Source organism: Parambassis ranga, chromosome 2 (assembly GCF_900634625.1).
Source record: "Parambassis ranga chromosome 2, fParRan2.1, whole genome shotgun sequence".
Taxonomy (NCBI): Eukaryota; Metazoa; Chordata; class Actinopteri; family Ambassidae; genus Parambassis; species Parambassis ranga.
Window position 1 is genome coordinate 41,782,260 of NC_041023.1, and position 16,603 is coordinate 41,798,862.

The 16,603-nt window shown below is 41.4% G+C and overlaps 2 protein-coding genes and 1 long non-coding RNA gene across 3 annotated transcripts in view; all 3 read left to right on the plus strand.

Annotated features, from left to right (window-relative positions):
• The window catches only part of LOC114444837 (NACHT, LRR and PYD domains-containing protein 3-like), a 383,662-nt gene that overhangs the window by 87,543 nt on the left and 279,516 nt on the right, over positions 1 to 16,603 (plus strand). The window lies entirely within an intron of this gene.
• LOC114432357 (H-2 class I histocompatibility antigen, Q9 alpha chain-like) overlaps positions 1 to 16,603 on the plus strand; it is a 267,348-nt gene that overhangs the window by 21,994 nt on the left and 228,751 nt on the right. The gene's annotated exons all lie outside the window — the stretch shown is intronic.
• Positions 7,598 to 10,187, plus strand: LOC114432400 (uncharacterized). Its single transcript, XR_003670266.1, has 5 exons — positions 7,598 to 7,800; positions 8,343 to 8,879; positions 8,992 to 9,159; positions 9,355 to 9,450; positions 9,652 to 10,187. It is a non-coding gene; the product is annotated as an uncharacterized LOC114432400 (long non-coding RNA).

The following is a 16,603-nucleotide window of genomic DNA, read 5'->3' on the forward strand; positions in this document are numbered from 1 at the left end:
GGCCTTTCTGTTATCTGAATTTTATCTGAATCACTGTGAAATGATGATCCTGGAAACTAAACTAAATAAAGTGTCCAGAGAAACTCCGACTCCAGAGAAAGTCCAACATAATAATCCAAAATACAGGCTGCTATGTCAAAAATGTCAAAAACATCCTCACATGATATAATTATATAAATACATCAGAAAAATACTGCAAAAAGATCAGCAAGAACAAAGAACAGAGGGCCAAAAGGAACAAACTCAGCAGAGGCTGCAGGAGGACTTATCTGGCCTACAGAGCTCAGCTCTGGTCCTCTGGTTCAAAGCCTTAGTCCTCCACTCACTGTGATCCTTTGTTGTACCAGGTGTAGTTTTGGTGGCTACACATGTGTTCAGAAACTATTCTGTTGAAGCAGCTGAGCTTTACTCCAATCCACTGTCACCACAAACACTTTCCCCTCTCTGTTCTTCTTCTTCCTCTGCCTCTTCTTCTTCTTCTGTGTTTTTTTATGGCAGCTGACATCCATACAGTGACATTTCTGCCTCCTCCTGTCTTTAGTCAGACTGTTTCTCTCACAGTTTGTAGAGAGAAGCTAACATTGTTGCCACTGATTAACCTCAACCACACACACCTGTGTGAGCCACACCATCATTCTAACAGTTACATTGTTACACTGAGTGACAGCAAAGCAGTGAGCCACCTGCTGGTGATCAGCTGCATGTACCAGAAGCAGACCAAGGTTTCTAATATGATGTCAAAGGTGTCACAGAGGAGGATCCGACTGTCTGACATCTGATTCTTCTGTTGACATCAGACACATCACAGTTTGATCAGTTTTCAGATCACACACAGCAGTATCAATAATACTGAGCAGACATTACACACTCCATCAAACACACACACACACACACTGCTCACTTATAATAGGGATAATAAGTAAAGTTCTTTACAATAAATTCACATTCACATTTTTATTATCACTTCACATATGGCACAGTATATATGGCAGTGAGTTAAAGGTGGAATATGTAGTCAGAATTAATACCAAATATTGACACTAGGTGGCAGCACTTGAGCTAAAAAATGTGTTTCCTCCTCTCCTCGACCCCACTGCTGCACTACCAGCACCACTCTCAGTGCTTTTTGTTTCCATTTACTGTACAACATGATTCAACTCAATGTTATTTATATGAAAAACTATGTGTAGTGTTTCTATGTGTTTAGCTGACAAGTTGTTCAGGTTCCATTGGACACATATACTAGATGGAAGCTGACTGATGACTGATCACAGGTGTGAACAATCAGCCGGTGACGAGTGGAGCAGGAGCAGCTGCCCATGCTCCAGAGACACAAACAGCAGCAGCGCTCTGTGACCCATGTCCACTCTGTGTGTCCTCCCAACAGTTTTAAGATTACGATTTAGATTAAGAAACCTTTATTAGTCCCACAATAGGGAAATTGCATTTTTGCAACAGCAGATACAGAAAGCAAAGGATAAGTTAAGAAAAGATATATACATGATAAAATAAACTACCAATAAAATATAGAATAGAATAAAAAAAGTTTACAGAAAACTGTACATAGCGCATCAAAAACTAAATAAATAATTTATTGTACACTGTGGTGTATGAATATTGCACCTATCAGGAGTGTTTATTATACAGTCTGACAGCAGCAGGAAGAAAAGAACTTCTGTATCTCTCCTTCACACACCGAGGGTGGAGCAGTCTGCCACTGAAGCTGCTCTGCAGTGCTGACAGGGTGTCCTACAGGGGGTGGGACTCATTGTCCAGCATGGATGTCAGTTTTGTCAGGATCCTTCTGTCCCCCACCTCCTGGAGCAGAATGTCGTCTGCGAAAGTCCACCACCATCTCCTTGGTTTTCCCTGCATTGATGGTTTCACTGACACCAGTCCACAAAGTTCTGCGTCAGTCCTCTGGGCTGCCAGCTTCACAGTCTCCTGTCACTGAGGCCTGTTCTGTCGCTGTCTGGTGCTGAAATCATTGACCTGCTGTATCCCGGTGGTGCTGTCCAGTGCTGAAACTGCTAGTGGGGCTGCTCCCTCTGCACCATCACCTAATGCTGATGGTTGTGATGAACAGCTGGGGTCTGAGGGTTAGGGTTCAGTAAGGGAAACTACAAAAACAGACTATTGTTTGCTTAAAATTAAGTCAGCTGGAGACAGTGGAGACAGTGCAGTCAGAGTCCAAACAGTGTGTCTGACCTCATATCAGGATGGACTTTATCATTACACAGCTTTCCTTTGACTGCACACAGTGTTCAGACAAACAGGAAGCAGTGACATTGGTTCACTGGTGATGTGAGCTGTTGAATGTAATGTCTGTTTGTGTTATATTGTCATCAGTGCTGATCACACAAACATATAGATGCTAATCTAACAAATCAACCAGTCACCATTACTGTACAGCTATCACTGTCTTTCCTAGGCATCTGCTCTTATTGCAGAAACTTATCTTTGACTATGCTGTCCTCCAGGCCCCTCTGAGTGCTCTTATTTATGGTGACATTACAAAGTCACACATTTCTAGCCCTTCAGTTAGCATTAAAGGCTTCACCCACTCATGGACTGCCTGACCTGACAGAATTGAAATCACACATACCAGAGGTTAAACAATATTCAGCTATACCTAATCTTCTATCTATTGTCATGCTATGAGCGCTTAAACACCCACTCCCTGAGCATTATCGGCTCGTGAGGCCAGCAATTTGCAATACAATTGCTTCTCATAGAGTGTGAAAACTCTGTGCCAAAAGGAACATTGTTCTTGCCACCTTGTGAGCGAGAAGAAAGTTCTTTATTCCTGTGGAGTATGTAACAAGCTTAATTAATCATACTCCTCTGCACTGTCACTTTAGTATAGTCACTGTCGAATGCTCCAATCATGATCCACCCGATGACTATTTGCAGTTTACTTTCCATCTTGCACTACTTTGCACACTTGTACCACATCACGATCCATGTAATACCTGTTACACTGTGTTCATATCAGGGTCTATGTTGTGCTGTTACAACCATTATTCATTACTGTTAGGATTAAAACCCAAGAAAACAACTGTAAGTCACATGCTTTTTTTCCTGCAAGGAGCAGTCACATACACAGACAAAAGTCTTGGAAGGAATACACAAGGTCTTTCCTGAGCAGCTTATTACAAGGAAAAACAAAATCATATATCAAGGTAAAAAAATCTACATGTCACATGTAACACATGGGGAGGATACATGCTGCATTTTCACTGACTTTTTTTAATTTAAGAACAAGAGCAGGACTTCATGTGTGGCTTCTAATGTGGACAGCTAAACTATTGCTTCGACTAAAACGTTTCCCACAGGTTCCGCAAGAAAATGGCTTCTCACCTGTGTGGCTTCTCATGTGGACAGTTAAATTACCATTAACGCTGAAACATCTCCCACATGTTTTGCAAGAATATGGCTTCTCACCTGTGTGGGTTCTCATATGGCGAGTCAAATCATCATTTCGACCAAAACATTTCCCACATGTTTTGCAAGAAAATGGCTTCTCACCTGTGTGAGTTCTCATGTGGTCACTTAAATGGCCACCTTTCCTAAAACATTTCCCACATGTTTTGCAAGAAAATTGTTTTTCACCTATGACAACTCTCTGATGTCTATTACATTTCAGCTGACATGGGAAAGATTTTACACAATGTTCATATTTAAGGGATTTTTTTCCTGTAAAAACATTTTGAGACAGAAGCATGCCACGGCTTGTTTCTGGTTCAATATGGTTACTTTCAGTCACTATAGAGGGCTCAGTATCCTCATTCAGTACGTGCTGTTCTTCCTCATGATTGCTGCAGAAAACCTGCTGTTCCTCTTTAACCTGTGGGGGTTCTGGTTCCTCCCAGGCCAGACGCCAGTTCCTCTCCTGGTTACAGAGCTGCTGATCAGCTATAATCTGCTCTCCCTCCTTATAATTGTGTTGTTGAGAGAGATCTGGAGGATTAAAGGACACAAAAAACAGCATGTGATGATCAGAAGATACATTCTAGTTCAAAACAATTGACGCATGATGTGTCACACTTTTTACATGTAAAATAACAACAACTGTTTAACATTTTTTTTATCATTGACCCCAATATAAATGTAGCACAGAGCTCAGATTAGAACATTGAACCCTACAGGAGTCACAGGATTCACTGCTTGTTTGTAGGTTCACATACCTGTTCTGTCTAACTTTATCTCAGGTATCTGGATAATGTTCAGCATTGGGTCCTGATGGTTGAGCTCTTCTTTGTATTGGATGACAGTCGGGTCAAAGTGGTCCAGACTGGAACTTTTGTCCTGGTTACAGAGCTGCTGGTCAGACAGGATCTCTTCCTCCTTACAGTCATGTTGTTGAGGGAGACCTGGAGGAACAAATGGACACAAAGACTAATGTGATGACAGAAACATCTAAAACCTGGAACAACCAAATGAGTTAATGCAACATTAAAATACTGTCAAACAGAAAACATCATAAACATTCAGGTTCTGACAAAGAGAAAAAAACACTTTAGCCTGATATTTAAAGGATTTTCCACAAATTTGAGACGTTTTACCCTGAGGAGCGTTGTGAGAGAGAACCATGTCATGGTTTGGTTCTGGTCCATCATAAGCAGCAGTTACTATAAAGGGATCAGTCTCCTCTTTCAGTACATGCTGCTCTCCTTCATGACTGATGCAGACTTCCTGCTGTTCCTCTTTAACCTGTGGAGGTACTGGTTCCTCCTGGTCCAGAATGGAGTTCCTCTTCTGGTTACAGAGCGGCTGGTCAGCCAGAACATCCTCCACTTGACAATTGTATTGTTGAGGGAGATCTGCAGGGCAAAGGGTCAGAAGAAAACAGAGTTTGTGATCTCCATGATAGTAGCTCATTTGTCAAAAACTGAACCTCAATGAAGACTAAAGTATGTGCTTCCGAATAAAGAGACCACGCTGGATGTTAGTCTCCCCATCACCCAAACGTCATTCAGCGAATCTGAGCTCCTGTGTTCAGTGTTGCTCTGTGCGTAGGACATGTGCAGAAACACCAAATGATAGTGTCTGTAAATTGTTATAAGATGACAATAACAATTGTGTAAATATTCCTCAACAGGGTTTGTGCTGATGTCACTAGATGAGGGTATATCTACTAGACGTTATTTTACTTCTAATTTGTTAACCTTTGCTGCTTCAACCTTCTGACCATAGTCAGGAAGCACAGAGGAGCGACAGCTCCAGGGACAAGCAGCTTTATCCTCTTATTCTTCACACTGTACATAAACTACTCGTTAAAAAATAACTCCTCTCTGAGCCAACAACTTTCTCTTCTTCTCTCCCACACACACATCGTCACAGTAGGGGTGGGCGATATGGCAAAAATATTATATAGGCAGGAGATGGGGGACAGGAGGGTCCTGGCAAAACTGACCTCCATGCTGGACAATGAGTCCCACCCCCTGCAGGACACCCTGTGAGCACTGCAGAGCAGCTTCAGTGGCAGACTGCTCCACCCTCGGTGTGTGAAGGAGAGCTACAGAAGGTCTTTCCTTCCTGCTGCTGTCAGACTGTATAATAAACACTTCTGATAGGTGCAATACTCACACACCACAGTGTACAATAAATTATTTATTTAGCTTTTGATGCACTATGTACAGTCTATAAACCACTTCTACCTCCACTCACCTGTGCAAAAACTGTTAATATGTAAACTGTTTTTTGATTGAGTCTATTTTATAATGTATATATTTTTTTCTTAACTTATCCCTTGCTGTCTGTATGCTGTTGCAAAAATGCAATTTCCCCATTGTGGGACTAATAAAGGTTTCTTGATCTTGATCTTGATATATCACAATTCTTTAATGGTAAAATCAGTATTTTATCACGATTTGTTTTTACATTGAGACTAATTTGCATGTGTCTGTGTAAATGACTTAAGGCAGCCTACTGTCACTTCTCAAAAATCATCAGTCGATTTAAAAGGCAAACAACAACTCTGATAAAGTGCACTCAGTGTTAGTTTTTCCATAAACATAACACTACAAAACAAAATATCAATGAGGATAAGTTCAAACAGTTTCAAACAATACTCAGCGTTTATTTCAAACAGGTTAAAAAGAAGGCTCTAATGTAATTGTTAAAATATATGGCCATAGGGCTTCTCCCAGGACTGTTCCAACTTCCAAACCCTTTGGCTTGGGGTCCCTCACACGTTCTACTGCAACAACAACACAGGGCTGCCCGCGGAAGTGCCTGAATTGATTTTGGCTTATGCCGAAATATTTAAAAAAATAAACACGGGCCCGATAAATCGGTCGACCTCTACAATAGAGCTCTGAACAAACATCTGAAAGCACTTGACACGTTTGTAGCTTCTAGTCATGAAGTCAGTGTCCTCCTGTCAGAAACACTATGTGTTGAATGTGCACTCTTTTCAAACAGAGACGTTGTTGTTCCGTGACATTGTCATGTTTACATACCTGTTCTGTGTAACTTGATCTCAGGCTTCAGGAGGAGATCCAGCAGTTTACGCTGACGGTCCATCTCCTCCTCGTACTGGACGATAGTTTGTTCAAACACTCCCAATGTTTCAGCAGCAGCAGCAGTTAGCCGCTCGCTAATAAAACTCTCTCAGAAACTCAGCAGCAGCCATTCAGATGTGACAAAACACTCACAGCGAATCAATTCTGTTGAACTTGCGACCATTACTACTTCTTCACATGTGGTGCGCTGTAGCTGCTGTTTTGTTGTTAGCAACAAGCGCATGTTGCCAGGAAGTAGAGCCCTGCTCCAACGCGCATGCTCACGGATGAGGGAGATGCTGGCTGTGTCCCAATTCAGGGTCTGCATCCTTCGGAGGACGCAGCCTACGCGGTCTCAGGAGGCCGCGTCCTCCTGAGGATCCTCCGGAGGATCCTCCACCGTTGGTAAATGGGACGGTCTGGCCTTCAAAGCACTTCCTGATTGTGGCGCGACGTCATAAATTTTGCCCCGGGAAAAACAAAAGCAGCGACAGCGACACAACACGGACTAGACAACAAACGGGACAACAGTGTGGATTTAGACATTTGGAATATTTTAATATATTTATTTGTTGTTGGAGGAAGAGGAGAGGCGGCTCCAGCGGCAGCAAAACCGGTGACGGCTCATTTTCTTCAGGCTGGGAGAGCGCAGTGGGGAGGTGACGGTAAGCTGCTGTTTAACCATATTATTGATCATAATTAATATACCGGTTACTGAGCAAACGCTAGATATATAACCAGTAGATAGACAAATATGATTAAATGTAATTTATATTTGATTCAATTGTAAGACTTGATACAGGGTCTGTTTGTAATTTTAATACTTTAAATAAATAGCTAAATGCACTGTAAACCCGAACAGTACTACCAACTCATAACTATTGCATGCAAAGTAAGTCAAAGTGGGCTAATTAGTTCACCTGACACTGAAACATTAAGTATTCGAACGAATAATTTCATTTTGATTTCACATGGCTTAGTAAGTGTAAGTGAACACTGTCACTTAACTTCAAACGTCTAAGTTAACAGTTGTACGTGCGAGGACGTGACGTCTGACGTCACTATACCCAACCGATCAGGGCACGTACCCAGAAAATTCAAGATGGCTGGATCGTAGCGGTGGATGCAACGAAACGAACAAAGGAGGAACAACAATAATATTCAGCGAAAAACCTGCACAACGGAACAACAGAACGCGGATTTTATCGCCGTGCTGTTGTAAAATTGTGTTATTATCTTTGTTTTGTGTTCTGGGACGCCGACTTCAGGATTTGAAAGTTTCGCGCGCGAACCGGTGAGTAACGTTACAAAAGTTTAGCAAAAGTTCACTAACTTGTATACAGTTATCTTTTGTTAAACGCTGTTTAACGATATTTATGTTTAAACTAAAGCTTAATTAGTGATTATCATCAGTGTTGCTGCTCCTCCCAGGTCGGTAACATTACTTACGACACACACGAGGAAAGAGCCGTTCTTTGACTTGAGAAATATTCAAATATTGTTGAAATGTTTTAATATAAACAGTTGCTGCATATGTAAAAGTTTACGTTTTATTCGGCATCAAAAAAATCACATTATGTTGAGAACGGTCGTCTAACGCAGTTGCCCTCGCCAGTAAGGAATTGACAAAATAATACATATACAATAATATACGTTACACCTTAAGCATCATTAAATTGTGCTCTCTGTTATGTTTAGTGCCATAGAGCGGTTGGATATGAGAAGTTTGTAATTGTGACCAACCAACAGTATTGTTGAGTAAAGTATGTATTTAAAAAATTTGATTATGACGTTCATCATGATTTGGAAATAAATTTGTTCATTCTTTCCCTGCAGGATTTGTGGGACCTCTTCCGCCCCAGTTCAAGGAAAACATGGCTGAAACAATGTACAGCTTCAAGCCATATCCACATGACAAAGAAGTGGGTATGGCTGCTGAAGCTCTAGCAGCTCATCCATGCCTCAGAGAACATGGAAGTAAAAATGGATGGTATGGATGGAAGGTGGCCTTGAAGTTCAAGATGGGGAATTATCGCTCTAAGTTGGCCAGATCTGGTTGTGTGGAGGTCTCTGTCAATGCAGGCAAGAGGAGCCGTACCAACCCTGAAAATGATCATCCTCATTCCAAAATCAAAAGAGCGAGAAGAGCTGAGGTGAATTACCTGCCCAACTTTCCCTGGGGAGAGAATGAGGCAACTTTGGAGGAAATGAGAGTACAGATTGTACAAGAGACTGAAAAGACTGAGAGAGACCAGATGCTAATAGAAGCTCATGCACACAACCTTTGCTCTTCACCGCCAACAAATTGTTCAAGGAAGTCCACAGGTGAGGGAATTCCTGGAGTACTGGCCAGCATTGCGAAGGCAGTCACAGGTAAATATATAGTATGTTAAGTTAATAAAAGCAATTGATATTTAACATTTCATGTAGAAAATATTTGACAACTCCACATTGTTCTTACACCTAAATATTTATACGTGTACAGGTGTTTGCAGAATTCCATCGAATTACAAACGTACATCTACGCAACCAGTTTTACAGTGAACTTGACTGATACACACCAAAGCTAGTTTCGCTGTATCGACAGAAGTCCTCAAGGACAGGAAAGGGAGCAGAGGCACTGCGAGAGATGCTCAGAATTTATGACTTGGAGGTAAGTTTATGTTTGACTTTAACACGGGGACATTGTTGATCATATAATGTGTTGTCATTACAGATCACAAATATTTTTGATAGTAGTCGATTATCCTGCTGAATCATATATATAACTATTTTTAACATTGAAACACTGAAGCATTCCACTGCCTTACCAAGATATTTCTATAATTTGTCTTTTTTCTCAATCTAGGAAGAACGTGATATCAACAGCCGACGCACTCTGGCTCTTCGTGCACTTCCAGTGTATCTCCGGGAGCATGACACTGAATTCTACAAAACCTGGAATGTAAGTATTCACTTTCACTTCACTCTTGCACACACAGACTGATCTCTCTGTTCTTGGCATGACTCTAGCTCATGTTGCTCTCTCCAGTACTCCTTAGGTTTTGTTGTTTGTTTAGTTGGTGTGAACTTGTTAACTACAAACAAGGATTGTGTGGCATCCTTCTGGATTTGTTGTTTTAATTGGTTTTCCTGTGTTTTGCAGGGTGAGGATGACATGGAGACAACTGACATACAGCTAGGGCTCTTCTCTGTGGTCCCTGACTCGACTGGTTCCATCATCCCTGATAACATATCCATTGTGATAGAGGATGAAGTTGTTATGAGCGAGATTCCCAGGTTGGCTGATGCATTTGTGGTGCTGCTTGGTTTAATCTATGCATTACACATGGATTATCCAAAGAAAATCACTCATACATTCACATTCATCCAGAAAGTGCTGATGTGCTTGGATGATAACAAACCTTTGAAACCATGCCTACTCTCCCTGACAAATGATTTGTTAAAAGAATAGAAAAGGTGAGAAATGCACACCTGCTGAGTGCAGGCATTCATGTCAGCAACATGCCAGGCTATGGCTGACAGCCATGTTCTGTTGTTCATTCTTAGATGTGTCTGATATTATAGACCAGTCCATTTAAATGTTGAAAGCACTTTTGCATATGCTGTTTAGAATGAGAGGTTCATTTTTTGTTTATTATGTTGTACTGCCTCCTCATTGATCAGTATACCCTCATTGTTAACGGCAATTCAGTTATTTATTTATATTATAGTTTAATTCTGTTATTTGGTATGTTTTTCCTCTTTTGCATAAAAATTAGATGTTCATGCTGCTACTATGGGAACATTTGTTCATTCCCAATTATTTGAAATTGAAAACATACAAATGTTTACAATATTTCAGTTTTAGTAAGCCTGATATTTAAAAAAAAAAAAAAAACATAAGAGTTGGTAATACCTTTTTAAAAGGTTTTAAGGTGCTGTTTTATACCTTAATAAATTTTTGGAATTTTGACAGAAACACTTTAGTCAAGAACCTTTTATTGCATGGATGATGTTTCTCTTGCACAATCATACATATATGGTTACAGTTCTACAGTTACATATACACAACTTTATCTGCACAATTTGCAGTTATTTTTTGGCATGCCTTTGGGGGGCAGAACCCCTTTTTAGCTGGACCCCTGGTCTATAGCAGCTATTTTGGTTTTGAGCATTACAAACATGTACGTTTTAAGTTTGCAAGTGGTAAATATTTTGAGTTCATTAAGGTATAATATTTTGAGTAGATACTATTGATATAATACATTGTGTACAGTAGATTTTTTCAAGTCCATATAATTTATTTTTATAAGTGTCATTAAATTAAATCATTAAAGTGTGAAGAAGACATAAATATTAAGTTAAGTGAATTAATAAAATGATATTGAACTCAGAATATAGATTAAGTTAACTGCACACATATTCTTCAAGTATTGTGTAACTCAAAAATTTTAGCAGAGTAACTCAAAAGTTTTTATGTAATCAGTTACATCAAAAATTTTGAGTTTACTGAACTTGTTCGGGTTTACAGTGTGTGTAAGAACCCTGCAAATAACCCTGAAAGCACTGCTTTAATGTGTCATTAAGCATCAGGTCTGTCACTGCACCAGAGAATTACTGCTGGGTGGAGGAGAGTGGGGCTCCCTGGCAGGACCAGCTGTCTGTCCTGGAGGAGGTGTACTGACCATCATCACCTTTGGAGGGTGAGGATACATATTTTATAGCTTTTCATATTTTAAGCTGCGTTGGAAGCCGCTCTGTTGAAGTTATTATTTTTATTTTTGCCCTTTTTAAAAACATCTTTAGTAACATGGCAACAGTGGCGCAGTGGGGCAACAGTGGCGCAGTGGGATAGCAGGGTTGTCAAATAACCGGAAGGTTGGTGGTTCAATCCCAACTCCTCCCTAGTCACTGTTGTGTGTTCTTGGGCAAGACACTTCACCCTAGCCTGTGGCGCGCCTTGCTAGTCATTGTATGACTAACGAATTTCCCTCTGGGATTAATACAGTATCTAAAAAAAAAAAAATAAAAAAAAAAAAATGGCAGCTCTGCAAACCCTGATGGACGATGTGGTGGACAGAGGAGACAGACACCCCCCTCCCCCAGATGATGTCCCACTCACAGCCAGAGGACTCCAAGGTCTTCACCGTGGCATCATCCAGTCCAGCAGCACCAAGGACTCCTGCTCAGCCAAACATTTATATATATGTTCTTTGTGAATAGTATTTTCTGCTGATCTTTATAAATAATAAACTGTACATTTTCATAATGCCCACTGGTAAATAGTTAGAAATGTTCAAACTGTGTCTTTGTAAATATTGTACATAACACAACACACACACAATAAATGATTTACTGTGGTCACTGAGAAGTTGTTCAAAAGTTTACTTAAATTATAAATAGGTGATGAAACACATAATGTAACAAGGTTAGAAGAGTTTAAGAACACAGAGACAAGAACGATTTAATATCATCCTTTAATTTAATAAGTAACATTTAAATAACACAGAACATAAAATCACTGCTGTCCAACATCCTCTCAATGAGCTGAGGTCTGTCCGTTCTTTCTCTGCTCTCCCCCTCTCTCTATCTCTCTCCCCCTCTCTCCCTCTCTCTCCCTCTCTCTCTCTCTCCCTCTCTCTCCAGCCTCACATCCTCCGTTATCAGTTGTCAGGTTTTCTTCTGTTTCCCTCTGCTCCTCCTTCAACAAAATGACAACAGGCAGAATGACCGTTTGATATAATAACGATAATATTGCTCCTCACGTGAACTATACTTTATACTATACTACAGTAAACAACAAGAAACAACATTCAATCAAAGCGTTTAGTTTACAGCGCCTCGTATCAACAGGACGTCATGTTTGTAAATATGAAACTCATTTTTTTAATGCCGCTGTCACTACTAGCATTTTAAAACTCTCGAACTACTGCTCTTTAATTACATTTAAATGTGAATTCGGCACTCCTGCCGGTGCCGCTCGCTTGGTCCGTCGTTGTACTATTGGACAAAAAGTAGGCCCGCAAAGCATTGTGGGATATTTAAGGCCACGAAGGATGGTAGCGATGCGTCCTCCAAATTCAGGCAAAAGGAGGACTCATTTGGAGGACGCATTTGAAGGACCCTTCGACTTTTGGCGAATTGGGACAGCCTTCGCGCAGCTTTGTGATGTAAGCGGCCTTAAAATGCGCACTCCGAAGGATGCAGACCCTGAATTGGGACACAGCCGCTGTAAAAGTGATGCAGGAAGGCGCTCGCAGACGTAATCAAAGGTACTCGTCATTCTGAAATTATGAATGAAGTCAGTGTCGCTAAAAGCAGTCACGTCACTATCCCACCACTCCGCACCCACACACATCTCTGTACAGACGTTAGCTGTAGACGCAGCTACTGCTCTCTTCCTTCCCAGTCTTCGCCTTAATATTATTTGGTTGTAATTATGTTAGCTACGATCGGACATTAACTTAAACAAAGCCACACAAGCACACACTGTGTGTGACGTCGTGTCCTCTTCTGCGCATCCTTAGCCGTTCCACATAGACTAAATCCACACACAGGCCACAAAGTCCTCACTCTAGCTCCTGACACACCTGCTCCAGCAGCGTATCACTTTGTTACCATTCAAACTTTCCGAGGATAGTTTCGTCTCGTCCGCACATCCGCTGCTGAGCTACCTCTGCTGGGGCTCGGCAGTGCCGCGTTTAAGGGCCGCTTGGAATCCTGTGTACGCAGCAATGACGAGCCCCTGTCGGGAAGCTCGCCAGTGCTGCATTCCAGGCACACTCGAAAAATGTACGTAATGAAAAAAAGAAAGAAAGAAACATCATAAGTACAAATAACCTGGGTTACAGTGGAAATAAAAAAAACCCTTTTAACAAGAAGAAACATTGAGCAGGACCCGGCTCATAAGGGAGAACCTTCCTGCTGATAGCGGGTGAAGGAGGAAAAGAGGTGATTGTTATAATAAATGCTGACAAACTATGTATAGTGTTTCTATGTGTTTATCTGACATGTTGTTCAGGTTCCATTGGACACATGTACTAGATGGAAGCTGCAGCAGGTTTTACTGATGACTGATCACAGATGTGAACAATCAGCCGGTGACGAGTGGAGCAGGCGCAGCTGCCCATGCTCCAGAGACACAAACAGCAGCAGCACTCTGTGACCCATGTCCACTCTGTGTGTCCTCCAAACAGTCTTCCTCATGTGCCGTCTCTGCTCATGTCTTTATCAGGACAGCAGTCAGGTCCAGCCCTCTGGGGGATTTCTGCTCTCACTTTTTTAACTCTGATTTCCTGATAGCAGCACTCACACAGCTCAATGCTGAAGAATCAAATCCTTTCATAAATATGCACTGCAGCTAATACAGCCAGTAAACATTCACCGACTCACTCACATATGCACACACACAAAGAAGGAGAAAAAGACCAACAACAACAACCAGGAAGTACCCAGACCAACATTCACCCCTTCACTCAAACACACACACAAATGTTCTCTTGCTGCCTCATATATCCACCCACTGACAGTTACCATGGTAACCAGATCATCAGTGTTATTCAGCTCACCTGTCAGTCATCAGAATGTTATGATTGATTGGTTCATGTTACTTGAAATCCATTGGGGTCTCCCTGCCCAGGTTCAAATCCTGCCAACAACGACACATGTTTTCAGATGTGTCTCTTGCCCAAATAACTTCGCAAGGAAGACATTTTGAATTTGGATGGGATGTTATGAGTATGCCAATCCATGGTACACCACCACCACAGAACTCGAGCATAAAACAAAAAAGGTTCTGTCACTAGTTGAAAGTTCTCCAACCATTTCCCATCCTCCTCAACCACAGACTCCTTTTCACAGTTCAGGTCTCTGGTAGACTCCCTGACGCTCAGTGTTCACAGGTGTATCTTCAGCTGTAGTTCAAACATGTTTAACAATCCTGCTCCTCACTTCAATGTCAGCTGACAGATGAGTCACCTGACCACCTGGCTTTTGGTATAAATGTGGCAGCGCTACAAACAGGAAGTGAAGAGTGATGTCATCATGTGAGCAACATTCAACATGCAGGCTTCCTTCAAAGTAGTATCAGCCACTAATTTAATAAGGTAAAAATCTGCATGTGGTTGATAGTACATACAAGAGGAGTAACCTGATGATGTTGCTCCATTTACCTTGACTTTTTCATGATGCATTATAGAGCACAGTCTTGTGGGTAGGAGAAGTTGCCTCTGCACAGAGCTCTCTGGTACTCTGTGTGTTTTGTATCTTCTATGTTGTTTTGGATGCTGTAATCAGATTACATTTAGCCGGGAACAGCTTCTCACTGTGAGGCAGTTCTCTTTCAACGCTTCTCCCACTTTTCACTGTGATATCAAAAGTCTTCCTGAACTTTAGGCTGGAGGAGCCACAGCTCTGTATGGATCTGTGTGTAACAAAGTCTGTAATAAAGACTGTGAAGAAATGGACCAGGGAGGCATGCAGGACCTACAAGACTGTTTGTCCTGCACAGATTTGAGTGTCTTTGATGCTGCAGAGTCTGATCTAAACAAACACACACTGTGACCTCTTCAGTTTGTGTGAGGATGTATGTGCCAACAAAGTCCTTTCACACATACAGCAACAATGAACCACATTTCACTGCCAGAGACATCTTTGCAGGCCAAAGAGGAGGTCTACAGGAGTCCTGTACAGACAGGCCAGAAACCCTCTCACCAAGGAAATCAAGGTGGCAAAATGGGAATACTCAGAAGAGATGAAAACAGCTTTTCTGCTAACGACCATGCATCAGTGTGGAGATCACAAACCACAGGAGACGACCTCAACACTTTCTACTGCAGGTTTGAGAGGGACCACTTCACACCACTCACCTGCTCCATGATGACCCCACTCAGCAGCACACCTATCAGGGACCACCATCCCATTATAACGACCACCACAACGACCCCACTCAGCTGATTGATGAACAATGACTTCTGAACTATACCAGTGAATAAATGAAACACTATGATAAACTTCTAATGTTGTTATTGTGTGTAATGAAATACATGTACGGCACAGAGTAGCTTCATGTTAAAGTGACTCACCTCTGCCGTGGTGATGTTAGTGTCACTCTCTCCAAGTACAACATCCTCCATCAATCAATCAGTCCTGGAATTATAAAATAAAGATAAGAAGTCATTTTGAACACTTCAGCATGTCTCCATCCTGGAGGCTCCTGCTTGGAAAACACCTCAGACTGCAACAATAACTGCAGACATGTTAAACAGCTGTTTACTCTTAAACTGATAAACCCTGAAAACATTAGCTTAACAACTCAACAGACCAAACTCAAAAGTGGTGGTTTCTATGGTAACCAAACAGAATCCCATTTAAAAGGTTACAATTCTACCACTGTTCTACTTCAGTGGCCAATGAAAATACAAAATCATGATTTGTTCAATGAAGTGAGAACAGGAAGGCCTTTCTGTTATCTGAATTTTATCGGAATCACTGTGAAATGATGATCCTGGAAACTAAACAAACAGCCAAAATAAAGTGTCCAGAGAAACTCTGACTCCAGAGAAAGGAATGAAATCATCATTTCAGTGTAATTGTATCCAATGAGTAATGTTACTTTAGACAGAAAGTGTTTGAAGCCTTTGACTTTGTCCACAAACAAATAAAAACATCTGCAGCCACACAGTCCACAACCAATAGAAGACAGAGGAGATGGAATGGGGCTGTTTACACTCCTAGCTGCTAAAGTACATGCATGGATTCATCTGATGACTGACTGCAGGTAAACAGGCAGTAAACAGCTGTTTAACGAGACTCCATCAGAGTATGAATGAGGCTGGGGCCACACTAACAGGACAGTCACAGTCTATTGATTTTTTTATTGATATTTAAGAAACAAGGTCAGGTATACAACACGTTGCTGCAGCTGCCTCTGTGTCTTACCTCTGTGTGGTACTGTTGTGTTATGTACTGCACTCAGTTTTGACTAACTGTCCTGAAGAAACATTTCCATCAGAAATTATTGTGTCCTACAGACAAAGACATCTGTGACATGATGAGCAGCATTGTGCCCATGCAGTGTGTCTGTGCAGACACCATTCAAATGCACATCAGCTGCT